The sequence below is a fragment of the Panicum virgatum genome, chromosome 5K, assembly GCF_016808335.1.
Source record: "Panicum virgatum strain AP13 chromosome 5K, P.virgatum_v5, whole genome shotgun sequence".
NCBI classification, from domain to species: domain Eukaryota; kingdom Viridiplantae; phylum Streptophyta; class Magnoliopsida; order Poales; family Poaceae; genus Panicum; species Panicum virgatum.
Window position 1 is genome coordinate 6,256,870 of NC_053140.1, and position 17,759 is coordinate 6,274,628.

The window sequence follows — 17,759 nt, forward strand, 5'->3', positions numbered from 1 at the left end:
TCCTGAACGCAAATCATTTCCTGAATATAATCTGATTTTCAGGGATATAGCTTAATTTGATTTCCATGTACATCGCATGCGTCCCAACTGAATTGTTAGTGTCAATTTGCTCGAAACCTGACTTCTCTTCTGAAACTAGTGCATTGCGCGCGCGTTGCGCGCGCATAATTTCTTTGTAATTTTTTTAGGTAATTATGCGCGCATAATTTCTTTGTAATTTTTTTAGGTAATTACTATGGTAGTAGAAGATGTAATCTTGCAGTTGCATTTGTTACATATTTATTCTCTCATTTAGATGTTCTTTAAACAATATGGAACAAGGAATCGAAGTTTCAGGATAAATTTGCGCACGCTCATGTCAACTTTATCGATCTGAATAATAAAATTTGTACATTTAGTAGACTCATATTGCCATAGAGGACAAATAAGAATTTTCTGGTTATGTCACAACGAAATATAAGAGTTATTTACAAGGAGTTTTAGATTTATTGAGATAGTAGCTATCAGCTTCATAGTCTAGGATAAAAATCTAAAATATGGATATAGTTATTACAACGGAACAAAAGACTTCTGCAAGGGGCTTCATAATTCACAGAAGGAGTGGAGATGTCCTGTAATATTATAATGTAAATAGTATCATGTAATATTATAATGCAAGAAATATTAGTACTATAATTAAGTTAGAGGCCTGGGGAGAGTAATAAAATCTGGATTAACAGTATGCATGCTGTAAAGAATCACTGAAAGCTCTATAGGAGGGCGAAGGAGTCTAGCATGCTGTAAAAAAAATTAATGTTATTATGTTTATGCGATACCTATATATGATTCAATAGCTATATATGATATTATATTGTACGATAACTAAAGTCACATGAAGAAGCACTAACCTGCTTGTTAGAGATAATCAGTGCTTATTTATGCAGCCTTGTGTAGCGCTTGACCTGAATGAGCACACTGGAGTTAAAATATTGGGTTTTTATATTATTTCACTTTGCAAATCAGTACATGTTTGGCGTGGGGAAGGTGGACAAACAGTAAAATTGACCAATGGTGTACGAAGGCAAGCAGGAACAGCAGGAGCAGTGAGAAATTTCATGGAAGGAACGAGAGTGTTACCTTTTTGACTTATGAGGAACGGGGCCAAAGCAGCGGCATATTTTTTTCCCTTGCAATGGAGGGAGGGCAGAAGCAGCACATGATGAGAACATCTGAATCATGTGGAGGAGCTGGGGAAGGAACAGAATGTGAACAAGAGACTCCATGATGCAAGAGACGCCCCCTTCCTTGCCTGCACCGGACCAGATGGGAAAAGAAGGCAAGGCAGTCAAAATTGGAGGCCGCCAGGTACAGGTCTAGTGTTGTAGGCGCAGGAGGGGCAGGACACCATCAAGTCTTTCAAATACAGTAGAATGGCAGTCTTTTTTTTCCTTGCTTTGATTCTGCATAGGTTCACAAGCAAATGGGTTAAGAACAAGGAAGTGAGAATGGTATAATCGAGTTTAAGGCAACATTCCAAGTTTATTTTAAAGATTTCACCATATGTATAGCAAACATGGACTACTTGATCAAGTAGTCCGACACAGAAATTAGGAAATCTTCATCATACCTTAGTGGATATGAAAAGAGGGGAAAATAATATATGAATCAAATAAGTAATTGTAGGAAAGGGACGAAGCTATGTTATTTTTAGGAAAATATATGGAAGCCATCAATGGCAGCCCAGCAGCAAAACAAAAGGAAAGTGGCCCCTAATGTTGGCGAGTTATCAATTATTATAATATATAAGCATGCTCCATTAGTTCATCTAAAGAATCTGAATAAAGGTATTTTTTCAAGAAAGAAACATTTCCAGATTGTAAGCTTACTGTAATCATGCATATCTAGATTATGAACAGGTACTCATCTAGACAAATAAAATCATCAAATCATTCATAAGGGATTGTTCCATACTTTTGAACAGCGACAACTTGCGAAAAGATTTCAGCATACTGCTCCATGCATCTCTGTTAGTGGAAGAATTAAAACAAATATTGGGAGGGATGGTCTTACTTTACCTAGGAAATGCCAGGAAGGAATGGAGCGGAGGGGATTTACCTTGGCGCTCGAATCCAGCAATTCCTTACCTGCAATTTTTGTGTTGATCACTGAAAAGGAACCAGTCCTTGAAGGAAATAATTTTTTTTGTTTATATCAAATATTTCCCTGAGGATAAACGTAATATGCACGTGTTTACATCAATTCACTACATGACCATAGCAAGAAAAGCTTGGTAAAGAGAAGTAAAATTGCTTATGCTATTTTAGCTATCTCAATGGGCATTTTTTGTTGTTGCTGGACATCTCATTCTAATATTTCAGCAGAGTAAAAAACCGCATGATCAGTCCCTCAAAATATAGTTTTAGTTGTGCATATACAGATACATTTTCTGTACTACAACAAATTGGGCCTGACAATGTTTCACTAAATGAAGGGTGAAGCAAGCATGAGCAGCAAATATACTTGGAGGCCTAATGCAGTGTCTTAGCACTATAAATGTTTAAACATGCTGGGAACCATTAATATAACCAATACTTGTGTTTGTGCAATAGGCAATAGTCATTCACATATATGAAAAGGAATATTTGTTCATATCAACAGAAATTCTGGACCAACAGAGCGCTTCCTAAACTTAATAGTAATCATGCACATATATGGGAAAGAATATATGTGTCGTATTACCCAGAGCATTTCCTAAACTGAATAATAATCATGCGCATATATGGGAAAGAGTATCTGTGTTTTATAACCTTTGGCAGTTTATTTTATTTTTCAAGTATAAAATGAATAATAGCTGCATGCCTGGATCAACTACATCTGGCCCAAGAACTCATATGATTAATAAAGTTTGAAGAAAGTAGCTCATAGTACCTGTAAATGTCTTGAACAGCATGGGAGTACTACCTCCCAAATCTGCTTTGGTGGTCTTTATGGTGCACAAGAAAAAGGTGGTCTAGTTAGAAGAAGATACAACATCGGTGATTGTAATAGCATTCTATTTCTTAAGTATAGTGAGTAAGTGAAGCATAAATTGAATTCTGGCTTAGGAACCTAATACTGAGAGGAGCAAATGGTCAGCATAGTTAGCTGAGAGGCACAGTCTATGTCGTATTAGTGGTACCTAAAATGCAGGAAAGGTAGTTCGTTTGAGCAATGCTGTGCTGGTGGTAGAAGCAGAATACCAGTACTACTGAATATTAGTTAACCTTTTTACTGCATTCAGATCTTTGTGCGTGACAACATTTTTTTTTGGTAAATCAAAGAGGTGAGATTACAATGACCTGTCAGGTGCTCCTGAGGAGAGGAGGTTCCAATGGAGCCATTCAGGTTAGGACTTTCATATTCAGGCCCGGGTACAACCTGACCATTAGTTTCAACCTGTTAAAGGTTACTGTTAGGATCTAGAGGCAAAAAAAAAAAAGTAAACTTAGCATCTAATTCTGCAGGAACAGGACCAATAGTCAATACTCAATAGACCTCTCAGTTGACGCCGACAAACACCTGCACCATCCAGTCGGCGGTGCTGGCGAGCGCGGCGCTCACGCCCGCGAGTTGCCGCGCGGCCTGGAGGTTGATGTGGGCGTCGAGGCGCTCGGTGCCGACGAAGGTGTCGACGGAGGGCAGATCCGGGTGCTCCAGCAGGATGCTGATCGCGCACAGGCGCTCGCAGCACCGCACCGTAACGAACTCCTCGTGGTAGAAAGCCAACCGACTCGCCAGAAGTAAATTTGAAAATTTCCTTCCCCTCTTCTTCTCCACCCACGCGGCTCACGCTCGAAACACGACTACACGAGACGGCGAGAGAGAGAGAGAGAGAGAGAAGAGGGAGAGCTCGCCGCGCGGCAATGGAGGAGTGGAGGGAGCTGGCGCGGTCGGTGCCGGGAGGCCCGGTAACCCTCTTGCTCGTCGTCGACGGCACCACGACCCGCCGGCTGCTCGCGTCCTTCGACCGCACCCACGGCAGGCTCCAGAGGGTCGTCAACCTGGCGGTCTGCCCCCAGGCGGCGACACGGACCTCGGCAGACCCAGCGCCGGGCCCTGCCCCAGCGTGAACGTCGAGGAGACCCGCCGCGAGCTCAACCGCCTCACCGCGCTCCACGGCGCGGCCGGGCGCGTCTTCGTCCTCTGCGCCATGTTCCTCGGGCACCGGGCCGACCCGCTGTGGGAGAGCTGGGAAGTCCACCGCGCCGCCGCGCTCGACCACGCCGCCGAGGCGCAGCGCTTGCTGCGCTCCGCCGCCACGCATGCTCGGGCGGCGAGGGCCGCCGACCGCATGGCCGACTCGTTTCACCGCCCGTCCCCGGCGTGGGACGCGTGGGTCGCCGCGTCCCTGAGCCACGCGCGCCGCACCATCTGGGTGGAGATGAGGGCGCAGGCCGCGGTGCGCCGGATTTGCGACGCTGTTGCTCTCGAGTTCTTCGACGCGTGGATGATTCTCAATCGCTGATGAGAGCGCGGCGTCTTGAAGCCTGCAACTGCCGCGCGCCGCCTCTGTTCGTCCCTGCAGGTCTTGGGTTTTTGCAAATCTGTCGATCAGATAATGTTGCTTGCTGAGTAGCTGAGCTCGCTGCGAGTTCCTAAAGCTATGTGATCGCGCTGATCATATCTTCTTCAAGAACTTTTGCCCTAAAGTGATCTGATTCCTGATTTTCTCTCCTGGAAGAGTTTGCTACTCAGTTGTATGCTTGTGCAACGTTGCACATTCCTAAATGCATGTCGATCCTTTTCTGAATACGTAATGGTTAGTTGTTCATTTGATGGCATCGCTTACAGCATGATTCTTCCCTGAAATGTTACTGTCAACCTGTGTGGAATACTGAATGCTTGAAATGTCTCTTTCTAAATGAAATGTCTCTTTTTTTAAATGAAATGCCTCTTCTAAATGGTACTGAATTGTCTCTTAACTCCTGGGATTGTTCCATAACTACAACAACAATCTCCTGCGAATTGGGGTGGTTATTTTGTTGTGTTTCTTTCAAATGCTTCCTCCAGCATAACCTTGTGTCGACTGATAATTAGTTGCACAGTCACAAACTGAATAAATAGTAGCGATCTTCAACAGTTGCTCTGCACATCCTTATGATTTCCATTTCTATCTCATAATTACATAGTCCCCTGTTCTTGTAATTGATGATAGTCTGGTTATTTGATACTCGTACTTGACCACCAAACTTTATCTGATCTTTTACATTCTCTGCTGAAATGCTCCCATTCAGTCTTGTATAGTGTAAATAAAATGCCCGCTCCTGAGTGCAGGATGCTTGAAATGATCAGAAAGTTACCTAACCTAACTAGTTGTCACATCAGAAAAATATCATGGAAAAAGGGGCATGCACCAAACATTATCTGATTTGTCAGCCAACAATGCGTGCAAGCCCAAGTGTATCTAGCGGTCTTGCAAATTCTGCTTTTATCTGTTCCTAAGCCTAAGTATAACAATGGTCTGGTTGAATGATGGAATCCAGTTCCTGAAAAAAACTGACGTTTTTAGTTCAACTAGTGGATTGCGCGCGCATTGTGCGCGCATCTTTTCTTTGTAATATTAGAGACAATTATCGTTGTAGTAGAAAATGTTCCCAAGCATAGGATAATGTAAAAATGGTATATATCTTTTATAAGATCCGACGGGGGAAATGGAAATAGGAATATCGGAGTTAAAAGTTTTTGGAGGTAATTATTATGGTTTTCTCGGAGTTAAAGTTCATTCGCGCATATACACAACTGTTTACAAATAGTCAAAAGTAAAATAGTTATTAAAAATGATTTTATATGGATCTACTTGTTTTTTAAATAAAGGATCTACTTGGTTTTAGATACAAATTCAAACTGGCTCTTGCATGTTTTCGATAGATTATAATAGAAGAATGATGTATGTTGATATGTTAATCACACACACAAATAAAAACAAATACATAAGTGAATAATTTTGTATGGAGGATTTATATCTGTAGAACTTATATCTTCATGGAGCTGATATTTTCTAATGTGAAACCAATTGTATCCTCCTTGCTCTGTAATTCTGAACAGGAGCTTCTTATAACTGACCGACTGCTTGGCAAAGCCATCATACAATCTGACACCTTTCTGGAAGAGAGGAGCCGCATCCTTGTCAACATTCTATGCAGTCTAACGGCCTCTGACAAAATCTTGGAAACAATATGCATTATCAAATATAGTATTAAATATATTTCAAGGCAGCTTTGACACAAAGTTAGAGAAAAATATATGCTATGAACAAACAGCTAGCGTTATGCAAATACAAAGGAGACCATATATGTCTAAGAGGGTGCTGATTAACAACATCTATACATATCTTTTCAAAAAACAGCATTAAACATATATGCAAGAACCTCGATTGGTTCATACCATAGAGAATTTGTATGATAGATATATCAAAATATATCAACAAAATTTTGCCCTGGTTAAAATATTGATATGTATGGTTCTAGGTAGAATATATGATGAATGGGTATTAATAATAACTACTTTGATGACAATTTCCTTTTGTTTCGAGGCAAACCTTGATGCATTAAGGGGAGATCAAAGTCGCACCAAATCCACACATCCACTGTTTATGATTTTTTTTAGCACTAACATATTTCTATTAACTTAATCAGAGTGTATTCAGAAATAAACGCCCTAGAAAAAATGGGTGCAAACAGGGAGAACAATAATGGACAAAATTGATATAGAAATTAATATTACTAAAGCAAAAGGTAATAATAAACATTTATTTCTGTAATCTTATTTTATTTCCTTGCTATCTTGACTAATAAAACTCTGACAGGAAGCCGACATCTACATTGTTAATAGGAAGTGTTTTGTCATATAGGATGCAATACTGAATTGGCTTCCTCTAAGATAATACACAAGGTAAGTGTAGATATGTAATTTTGTACAGTGAATGAGTGCATATATATTTGGAATGAACTTTTGCTTTTGATAAATGAGAGCTGTAAAACTGGAATATGGATGGAAAGAATACTTCATAAACCAAGGAAAGAAAGAAATATTGAAATTTTCATGTATAGAAGGAACAGTTCATAAACCAAGGGAAGAAAGGAAAAGCAAAGGTACACTATATGCTATAAGAATATATTACATATAATGTTTGTAGAAGGAAAACAATTTGGCAGATAATATATATGGAGGGTAAATTGCAAAAACACTAAAGGTATTTTCACTCACTTGCAGACATGACTTCTGTTGAATTAGCACCAGATAAGATGGTTCGAGAAAAAAGACACCAGATAAGATGCAGTCAAGCTATTGGAAGCATAGAAAGAGCTTCAATTCTACCCTGTTCCTGCAATCAAATTTTGTGAAGAGTGCAGATATTGTTTTCAGTGTTTAGTTGAGAAGCTAAAAGTTAAAATCCAAAAGGGAACATATTTACAAAATGGGAAGACACTTGTGAATAGAGCATCTCACCAACTAATATTTAATAAGCTTCTGAAAAATTAATAAGCTTCTGAAAAAATAGCATCCAAACTTGGAATAAAAAGCAAAACTATTAAATTCAAAATATAGAGGGACATCAGGCTTCAAAGCCAGGTTAATTCAGTAGACATATGAAATAAGCAAAGTGATAGTTCCAAATCTCAATCTGACCAAAGGTAAATAAATAAACAAATACAACCATTGCAACCGTATAATGGATATTTATTGAAGTATATAAAGTAACATGCTATATGATATCAAAGGTCGATGGAGCACATTATCTTTAAGCAGAGATTGTCATTACTCTCTACAATCATATATATTGAGTAATCGCTGGAATATCATCTAATAATGGTTGAACCAACCCTGCAAAAAAGAGCAAGTTAATATTGCACATGAAAGAGCACACCAATATATGCACAGCCAAAGAGGCAATAGATCGAACACCTTTCCTACGCCATGGTTGCTGTCCTAGCAGATGTCCAATCTAATAATGATTGAGACATGGCGATCCGTTGTCTCCTATCCTTTTTAACATAGTGGCAGACATGTTGGCCATCCTTATAAACAGAGCTAAGGTGCAAGGACAAATAAAAGGTGTCATCTCACATCTGATCGACGATGGTTTGTCGATACTCCAATATGCAGATGACACTATACTCTTTATGGACCATGATCTAGAGAAAGAAATCAATCTAAAGCTACTCCTGTGTGCTTTCGAACAATTGTCTGGACTCAAGATCAATTTTCATAAGAGTGAAATCTTCTGCTTTGGAGAGGCACAACAATGTGAAGCTCAATACTCACAGTTGTTTGGTTGCCAAATAAGGAATTATCCTTTTAAATACCTGGGTATCCCAATGCACCACAGAAAGTTAAGCAATGGGGATTGGAACATTATTGAACAAAGGTTTGAGAAGAAATTAAGTAGTTGGAAAGGGAAACACCTATCTGTGGGGGGTAGATTGGTGTTGATTAACTCAGTTTTAACGAGCCTAGCGATGTTTATGCTTTCTTTCTTTGAGGTCCCAAGGGGAGTCCTAGAGAAATTAGAGTATTACCGATCCCGTTTCTTTTGGCAAAGTGATAACCACAAAAGAAGTACAGACTAGCTAAATGGAGCATTCTGTGTCAACCAAAAGATCAAGGTGGCTTGGGCATAAAAAACTTAGACATTCAAAACCAGTGTTTACTAAGCAAGTGGTTGTTTAAACTGATCAATGAGGATGGCCTTTGGCAAAATCTACTAAAGAGAAAATACATAAAGGATAAACCAATTGCGCAGATCCAAAAAAGACCAGGTGACTCACAGTTTTGGTCGGGCTTAATGAAGGTTAAAGACAAGTTCCTGAACTTAGGTAGTTTCCAAATAAACAACGGTGAGAACATCAGGTTTTGGGAGGATAAATGGCTGGGCAATTTCACTCTTAGTCAATAGTATCCTTCCCTGTATAACATTGCAAGAAAGAAGCATATTTCCATTGCAACGGTTTTCAATTCCATTCCTTTAAATATCTCTTTCCGGCGTGGTTTGGTAGGGAATAATTTGGTATTATGGTATAACCTAGTTGCAAAGATAGCTCAAGTGAAATTGAATGATAGGGAAGATGTCTTTAAATGGGGTTTACACCAAAGTGGAATTTTCTCTGTCCATTCAATGTATAGTGCTTTAATTTGCAATGGCCTTGTACGGCAGAATAGGACCTTGTGGAAGACAAGAATTCCCCTTAAGATTAAGATTTTCATGTGGTACTTGCATAGAGGTGTTGTGCTAACTAAAGACAATCTAGCTAAGCGTAATTGGCATGGTAGCAAAAATGTGTGTTTTGTTCACATGATGAAACTATCCAACACCTTTTCTTTGATTGTCATTTTGCAAAATTTCTTTGGAGAGTGGTACAGTACACTTTTGGCTTGGTAACACCAACGAGTGTTGCTCAACTCTATAATGATTGGCTATTGCGCTTTGACTGTAAATCTAAAACGCAATTAGTATGTGGAGTTTCTGCGCTTTGCTGGGCTCTATGGTTGAGCAGAAATGATATTGTTTTTGACAATTCTCCTATGAAAACTTATATGCAGGTATTGTTCAGGGCCACACATTGGCTTCGGATGTGGTCGCTGCTTCAAAAGTGTGATGATGACACCAACTTGTTGAAGGATGCATGCCGATCACTGGAGACAACGGCTATGCAAATTTTAGCCAACCATGGATGAAGATTTAGCAATAGGATTGCTGCTTAATAAATTCCCATGAGATCTTTGTTGGTGTCTTCTATTTACTTTTGTAAACTTTATGAGTGTGTTTGCAGACGGAGGAGCTGCAGTTTGATTGTAATAAGCGGGTTGTAGGCTGTAGCCTCTATGAGGTCAAGGCCGGGACGTTTTTCCCATCATCTAAAAAAATGAAAAGTTCTATTGCACTTTGATGCCCTGTACCTGCCAAAGGGATCAGCAATTGCTATCGACATGCCTATGAACGTGAATGCTGTTGGGATTCCGCAACTGCTACGAACATTTCTGCGAATTCATGCTGTGCTGATTGCCGAACTGCCTACAAGTTCAGTCACTGGATGCAACCGCAGCGGCAACTGAACTGAACAGGCCCATTCGTATTTTCGCAGCTACTGAACAATAACATGCAACGGATTCTACTACAAATCTGACGCATTCACGCATGTAACGAATCAATCAAGAGGTACTCGGTTGAGTTCAGAAGAGTTTCACGAAACAACCATGCATCAGGTAACAACAGAGAGTTCAAAAGATCACACATGGAAATTGGAGTTGTTCAGAACACCCATCAAGCGATCAAAAGCACAGCGTCCGCGAACAATTCACAGCGAAAAAAACGTCTCAGTTGACGCTGAGAGAGCCGCGTGCGCAGTCGCCGGCGGCACCAACCGGTGCCTGGCGTCAACCTCCCTCGCCTCCCAGTCCCAGAGCACCCAGCGCGGCCTCAACCGCGCGCACGGCGGCGACGCGCTCGGCCTCGATGCAGACGTCATCGCCAGGAACGCCCGGGTGGCCCAGCAGCAGCTTGGCGGCGCTCGAGCGGCGACCTCCGCCGACAATGCGGCCTCGAGCGCCGACCACGCCAGGGACGCCCGGATATGCCAGCAGCACGTCGGCGGCGCTTAGGTGGCCGCGACACGTCCTGGAGCTGGAGCTTGGCGAGAGCGAGGCGCAGGCCGAGGGCGTCGTCGTCGTCGCAGGGGACCAGGTCGATGGACCGTGGCGGCGCCACCGGGCTGGGCCCGACTCTGCGGAGCGCGACGAGCTCGAGCCATGGCGACGAGGGAGGAGGGGCGCGGGAGGGGGGGGGGGGCACGGCAGTTCGAGCGAGGAAAAAGGGGCCTCGTTGTGTAATTTCCATGCCTAATATCCGACCGTACAATCTCGATCCAACAGTTGGTAGTGACCCCGGGTGGACGGTATTTCATTTACCGTCCACCCCCTCGGGTCGTTGTCTCGCAGGACACCGTCGCCTTCCGGCCGTTCTCGGCACGCTCGCCTCTCCTTCCGCGTGCTGGCGTCCTCCTGAAGGTCCGGCATCTCTTGGCGCGGCGGCGAAGGCCCTCCGCCACCGCTGCTCTCCAGCCCGAAACGTGCGCGCTGTGCGTCGCGGTAAGCTCCGATGCCGTCCGCCACGGGGACGAGGCCGGCGACGCGGAGGCTGCGCTCCGCCACGACGGACCTCGCGGCGGCGGGTCGTGTTGCAAATCCTCTTGGTGGCCCTGGCCACAGCCCTCAGGAGGATGCCGCCCGAGTCCCCGTGGCCGTGAGCCCGTGAAGCTCACGCGCCATGCCGCTCGACTCGGCGCGCCGGCGCCGGATGCAGCACGGCTCACGCCGTACTCCTTCTGGAGTTCTCGACGCCAGGGCGGTTCTGATCAGTGGCGCGCGTTAACTGAAGGAAGCAACCAACCAAATCGATACTCGAGAGGCTTCAAATCCTCCGAGTCTACGAACCTTTATCGACCAAATGCCACGCGAGACTTCCCTATGCCTGCTGATGATCGAACACGCGGGAACCCTGTCCCTTTTGATCCGTCACGAGGCATCTCTCCTGAAATGTTGCAAGTCAGTTTTCTGACATGCCTGATCCTGAACGCAAGTCATTTCCTGAATATAATCCGATTTGCAGGAATGTAGCTTAATTTGGTTTCCGTGCACATTGCATGCGTCCCCACTGAATTGTTACTGTCAATTTGCTCGAAACCTAACTTCTCAGAAGAGAAGTTGCGCGCCGGTTGTATGAAAGTCTCCATTCCTGAATGCAATGCAACTCAATACTTGTTCGATACCTGAATACAACTGAAAGTCTAGTCACTTCCTGAATGAAACGGCATCGCAAGATTGCAGTCTTATTTTGGTAACCGACAGTACTCCCTCCATTTTTTAATAGACGTCGTATTTGGTTTCTGAAAAAAGTTAGAAATAGATGTTTGGTTTCAAATAAGCCACCTATTTATAAGCCAGGTGACTTAAACCAGTGACTTATAAATCAGAGGTGTTTGGTTGTAAGTGACTTATATAATTGTCTTTCTTCTTTTTCACTCCCTATCCCCCCCCACTCTCTCTCCTGCCGCACCGCCCTCCTCCTGCATCATTCAGCCACTGCTGGTTCCTCCTGCGCCGCTCCGCCGTCGCCGTCGGCCTCCTCCTGCACACCCTCCACCCTCCTCCCTCCCTCCTCCCGTCCTCCCTCTACGCCTTCACCGCCCTCCTCCCCTGCCCTCCCTTTCCTCGCCTCCACCGGCCCTTCGCCCCCTCCCTCCCTCTCCTGGGTCCATGGCGGCGGTGGCGGCCATGACGGAGGCCGGAGATCCGGTCCATAGCGGCCGCGAGAGGTGGCGCCTCGGCTCTTCCGCCACACCGATCCGAGTTCGCGCGGCGCGCGGCGGCCGGATCCGGCGTGAGGAGCGGCCTGGTGGCGCAACGAGCTGCGGCCAGTTCGGAGGGAGGTTGGGAGGGGCGGTGTGCGGAAAAGGGGGGTACTTATAAGTTTTAAGCAGGAGTGGAGCTACTTATTGCTTATAAGTTGGGATGACTCATAAGTTGGTAGTGTTTGGCAAAATAAGTCACTTTTTTCACTTTTTGACTTATAAGAGGTGACTTATTTGGAACCAAACAGGACTTTAGTTTAGTTGGCACCGTGAGTGGGCAAGAGTTAGCGTGGGGCCGTGAGTGCTGTTGATGGATTTGCATGCCGGCATGTAGAATTGAGGCCTTGTTTAGATGCATAAAGTTTTGGGTGTAAAGCACTATAGCACTTTCTTTTGTATTTGGTAATTATTGTCCCGCCATAGGTTAATTAGGCTCAAAAAATTCGTATCGCAAATTATAGCCATGGGTTAACTAGGCTTAAAAGATTCGTCTCGCAAATTATAGACAAACTGTATAATTAGTTATTTTATTTAGCTATATTTAATACTTTATGCATGTTAAAGATTCGATTGTGATGGAAAATCTTGTAAAATTTTGGAATTTTGAAGGGAACTAATATAAACAAGGCCTGACTAGCTGGAGTATTAATCGAGGTCAGAATTAATCAGAGGGCAGAGAATTTAATCACCTCCTTGGTCTGTGTGGCCAAGGCAAATACTACATTAAAAAAACGGAGGGAGTAGAGTCTAAATAGCACGGTCACGTCAAATCTATCTATTATCTTATTATTTGACCAACAAACGGAGTCTTCACGTTCACTCTCAAGGCTTAGAAATTCTCACGTTAATCGAAGAAAAATAAAAAAATAAAAATTACCCACCACTGCCATTACGATAAAAATTAGCCTAAAATACCCCTATGACTAACTAAAAATCACCCACCAATGCCATTATGAAAAATTAAATACAAAATACCATTTAGCTATGTATCAGTTACAGATATATACTATTAATAAAAACTAAAGCTAACAACAATCAATCAAAATAAAATGAAAATAAGAATAATTATCTGTATAATATTATTAAAGCTCAACAAATCAAATTGTTATTATAGGTAGATCATAGTTGAATTGTTTTAATCAACAATAAGACATAATTTACAATAATAAATAGGATGATGTATGGTAAAAAAATAGTATAACTTTTAAGTAAGGATATAACAATATGCAAATTTTTGAATCTTCAATACTAGCCATGCAAATGCGCAGGCTATACGCCTAGTTATCTTATTATTTGGCCAACAAACCAACCTCCATGTTCGCTCTCAAGGCCTAGAAATTCTCACGTTAATTGAAAAAAATAGAAAAATAAAAATTACCCACCACTGCCATTACGATAAAAATTAGCCTAAAATACCCCTGTGGCTAATTAAAAATCACCCACCAATGCCATTATGAAAAATTAAATATAAAATACCATTTAGCTATGTATCAGTTACAAATATATACTACTAATAAAAACTAAAGCTAACAACAATCAATCAAAATAAAATGAAAATAAGAATAATTATCTGCATAATATTATTAAAGCTCAACAAATCAAATTGTTATTATAGGTAGATCATAGTTGAATTGTTTTAATCAACAATAAGACATAATTTACAATAATAAATAGGATGATGTATGATAAAAAAATAGTATAACATTTAAGTAAGACCTCTCTATAGTCACACCTGCTGTAAACTTTCCAGCCATTTTAAGACTTTCTAGGACTTCGGTTCCACATGAATTCTGGCGCAAGCTGCTCCTGTTTTTTTTTTTTTTGCTAGATGATTTGCAGATGTGTTATCTGCCATACATGCACTGACGGCCATACAACAAGTCCTCAAATCCACTCACCGGGTCAGTTTATACTTGTTGAACAAATTTTGTCAGTAACCAGTACACAGTGAGGTACTGAGCATGTGACCATATGTGGGGTTAATTTGCTAAGTAGGATCTTGATTCTGTGCTCTGGGTGCCGCATGCTTCATGTGTGGAGAACTCTGGACTTTGATCGATCAATTTCCACGCGTTCGGAACAGACCAAAACGATGGTGACCGTCCTCAACTTGTTAAAAGCAACACTTGCGCCTGGTTGAACTTAGAAGCTCCGTGCTGAACCCCCTGATTTTGTACTTACCTGCTGAGCTTATTGTTTATAGAGCTTGCAAAAAGCTTATGATTTAATGAAGTTGGAGATCTGAAGATACAAGCACTAGCAATAGGAGCTACGGCAAAACTCACAGTTGACACCGACAGCTTCGCGGGCGGCGCCGAATGCCGATCGGAAGCGGCGAGCTCCGCCGACCACGCGGCATCGAGCGCCGACCCCACCAGGGACGCCCCGGATAGGCCAGCAAGCACGTCGGCGGCGCGTCCTAGAGCTTGGCGAGAGCGAGGCGCAGGCCGAGGGCGGCGGCGTCGTCGCAGGGGACCAGGTCGATGGACCGTGGCGGCGCCACCGGCTGGGCCGGCCTCTGCGGATCGCGACGAGCTAGAGGCACGGCGACGAGGGAGACAAACACGGCGTCATCGGTCTGGTCATCGAGGGACGCACAGGAGGGACGGAGCACGGCAGTCGAGCGAGGAAGAAGAAGGGGTCTCCTTGTGTAATTCCCGTGCCTAATATCGACCGTACGATCCCGATCCGATAGTTGGTAGTGACCTCAGGGTGGACGGTATTTCATTTACCGTCCACCCCCTCGGGTCGTTGTCTCGCCAGACACCGTCGCGTCCCGGCCGTTCTTGGCACGCTCGCCTCTCCTTCCGCGTGCTGGCGTCCTCTTGAGGTTCCGGTATCACTCCCGGTGAAAGGAACCGGCGCGACGAAGGTCCTCCGCGACCTCTGCTCGCGCCAGCCCGACACGTGCGACGCGCATCGCTTCAAGCTCCGATGCCGTCCGCGGCAGCTGGTCCTGGCGGCCAGGCACTGCGACAGGGTCCACGGGCTGCTCTTCGGGGCGATCGACGTCGTGGACGCCGACGTGCGGAACTGGAGCCGAAACGAGGGCCCTGCCGCCGGGATCGCCACCCGCGTGCACGACGGGCTGGAGAGCGCCCGCGGCCATCTGCGCGCGGCCGTTTACGCACTCCTGACGGCCCTGGACGGGGTCGGGGTCGGCGGCGGAGGGGAGGGTATTTCCCGTGCCTAATATCGACCGTACGATCCCGATCCGACAGTTGGTAGTGACCCCAGGGTGGACGGTATTTCATTTACCGTCCACCCCTCGGGTCGTTGTCTCGCCGGACACCGTCGCCTTCCGGCCGTTCTCGGCCCGCTCGCCTCTCCTTCCGCATGCTGGCGTCCTCCGGGACGAGGCTGGCGACGCGGAGGGTGCGCGCCGCCGCTAGCGACGGACCTCGCGGCGGCGGTCGGTGTTGCAAGTCCTCTTGGTTGTGGCCCTGGACACAGCCCACAGGAGGATGCCGCCCGAGTCCCCGTCATGTTGGCGTGGGCGTCGAAGGCCGTCAGCCCGTGAAGCTCGCGCGCCATGCCGCTCGACGCGGCGCACCGGATGCAGCACGGCGCCACGCCGTACTCCTTCTGGAGTTCTCGACGCCAGGGCGGTTCTGATCAGTGGCGCGCGTTAACTGAAGGAAGCAACCAACCAAATCGATACTCAATAGGCTTCAAATCCTCCGAGTCTACGAACCTTTATCGACCAAATGCCACAGAGCTCGCCACACGCGAGACTTCCCTATGCCTCCGAGTTTTCTGAAATGCCTGATCCTGAACGCAAGTCATTTCCTGAATATAATCCGATTTGCAGGAACATAGCTTAATTTAATTTCCGTGCACATCGCGTGCGTCGCCACTGAATTGTTACTGTCAATTTGCTCGAAACCTTACTTCTCTTCTGAGAAGTTGCGCGCCCGTTGTATGAAAGTCTCCATTCCTGAATGCAATGTAACCCAATACTTGTTCGATACCTGAATGCAACTGAAATCCTAGTCACTTCCTGAATGAAACCGCATCGCAAGATTCCAGTCTTAATAATTTGGTAACAGAAAGTAGAGTCTAAATAGCACGCGGTCATGACAAATTCATAGAAAACGCCATACTAATAATATTTCAGCGAATACCACAGAGCTCCCCGCATGCTTAGGCGGAATCCCTGCTTTGTCAATTGTTTGGTCATGAACGTGCTACTCAGTTGTCTGAAGTCCGAAATTTCTATTCCTCAACGCATGTGAGAAATTTGCGATTTTACCATCATCAAAAATGGGTTTTCGCTAAAATTCCATCAAACTTTTGGGTTTCGCTATAATAACATAATGAAAGTGTGTCTTCCTGCTACAATGCCTTTTCCCTTCTTTTCAATTCATTTCATAATTTCTCGCTTCTCTAACCACATAAACGGACCACTTTGCCCTTGAGACAGCCAGCCTTATCCTCTCAGTCTCCCGTGTCTCCCACCATGCCCACAATGCATTTCTTGGCAAGCCGAGCTCGCCATCGCCGGCCTCGGGTGCGGACATGGCGTAGGCACGGCGGCGCCACCACGTCGATGTACGTGAGGCCACGATGCCGCCAGGAAGCTGCGGCGCGGCGGCGGCGGCGTTCGGCGTTCGGCGACGCGGCCAACGAATGCGGGAGACGGCATCGAGGCGGGAGCACAAGCAGGTAGGAGGCCCAATGGCCGGCAGGATCCCGGTGATGACCTGCAGCTTCTCGAGGTCCTTCGGCTCGGCGCGCGCAGCAGGCCTGGACGTCAGTGATGATCAGTTTCTTACTCCGTTGAAAATCGATGCTAGCTTGCTTGCTGATTATGGCATGTCGTGCCTGGAACTGATTCAAGCGGTTGCGTGGGGCTTTGAATGCAATATTTGGGGAGGATTAGGAGCAGGCCATGCAGCATGGGTACACGAGGAGGTGTGCGAAGAACAAATCAAGGGCGGTCTTCTGGGAGGGAGATGAAGAGGGCCGGCGCCAATGGCGTCGTAGCGCGCCAGCCCCACGCGCCAGTCCACCAGGTCGTGCGCGTTGACGGCAGCGACGGCCGCCAGCGCCACGGCGAGCCCTGCCCTGCTGGCCCCGCCGCCCTCGGACAGCACCGCGAGGCCCGCCGCCAGGAGCAGTGCGGCAACACCTTCCCTTGGAGGAGCCGCGCCGGGAACCCGACCTCCGCCGGCGAGTTTGCAGGGGCCTCGGTGCTGAAGAATACGAAGAGGAAAGGGAGAGAAAGAACGAGCGTTTTCATCCTGTTCGATCTGTCCGGGTTGTAACCGATGTTGCAAGGGCATTTTGAGTAGGTTCAGCCAAAGAAAACGTGGAAAAATAAAAAAAATGATGTGATAAGTGTTGAAAAGGCATTCAGCGTTTTTGACATCGTATCATAATGGCGCTCTGGCG

At 45.3% G+C, this 17,759-nt stretch overlaps 2 long non-coding RNA genes across 7 annotated transcripts; both read right to left on the reverse strand.

The window, feature by feature from the left end:
* Positions 1–353: 353 nt before the first annotated feature.
* On the reverse strand, positions 354–3,435 carry LOC120705930. Of its 5 annotated transcripts, XR_005688099.1 has the most exons (5): positions 2,908–3,432; positions 2,055–2,123; positions 1,117–1,439; positions 888–941; positions 354–611 (listed from the first exon to the last, which is right to left on the reverse strand). It is a non-coding gene; the product is annotated as an uncharacterized LOC120705930 (long non-coding RNA). The 5 variants fall into 5 exon arrangements; XR_005688096.1 differs by having other exon boundaries at positions 1,117–2,123; positions 2,908–3,434; XR_005688098.1 differs by having other exon boundaries at positions 357–777; positions 1,117–2,123; positions 2,908–3,434.
* A 2,432-nt stretch (positions 3,436–5,867) lies between these two features.
* On the reverse strand, positions 5,868–7,960 carry LOC120705931. Of its 2 annotated transcripts, none has more exons than XR_005688102.1 (3): positions 7,468–7,960; positions 7,225–7,342; positions 5,868–6,120 (listed from the first exon to the last, which is right to left on the reverse strand). It is a non-coding gene; the product is annotated as an uncharacterized LOC120705931 (long non-coding RNA). The 2 variants fall into 2 exon arrangements; XR_005688101.1 differs by having other exon boundaries at positions 5,868–6,182.
* Between the last annotated feature and the right edge of the window lie 9,799 nt (positions 7,961–17,759).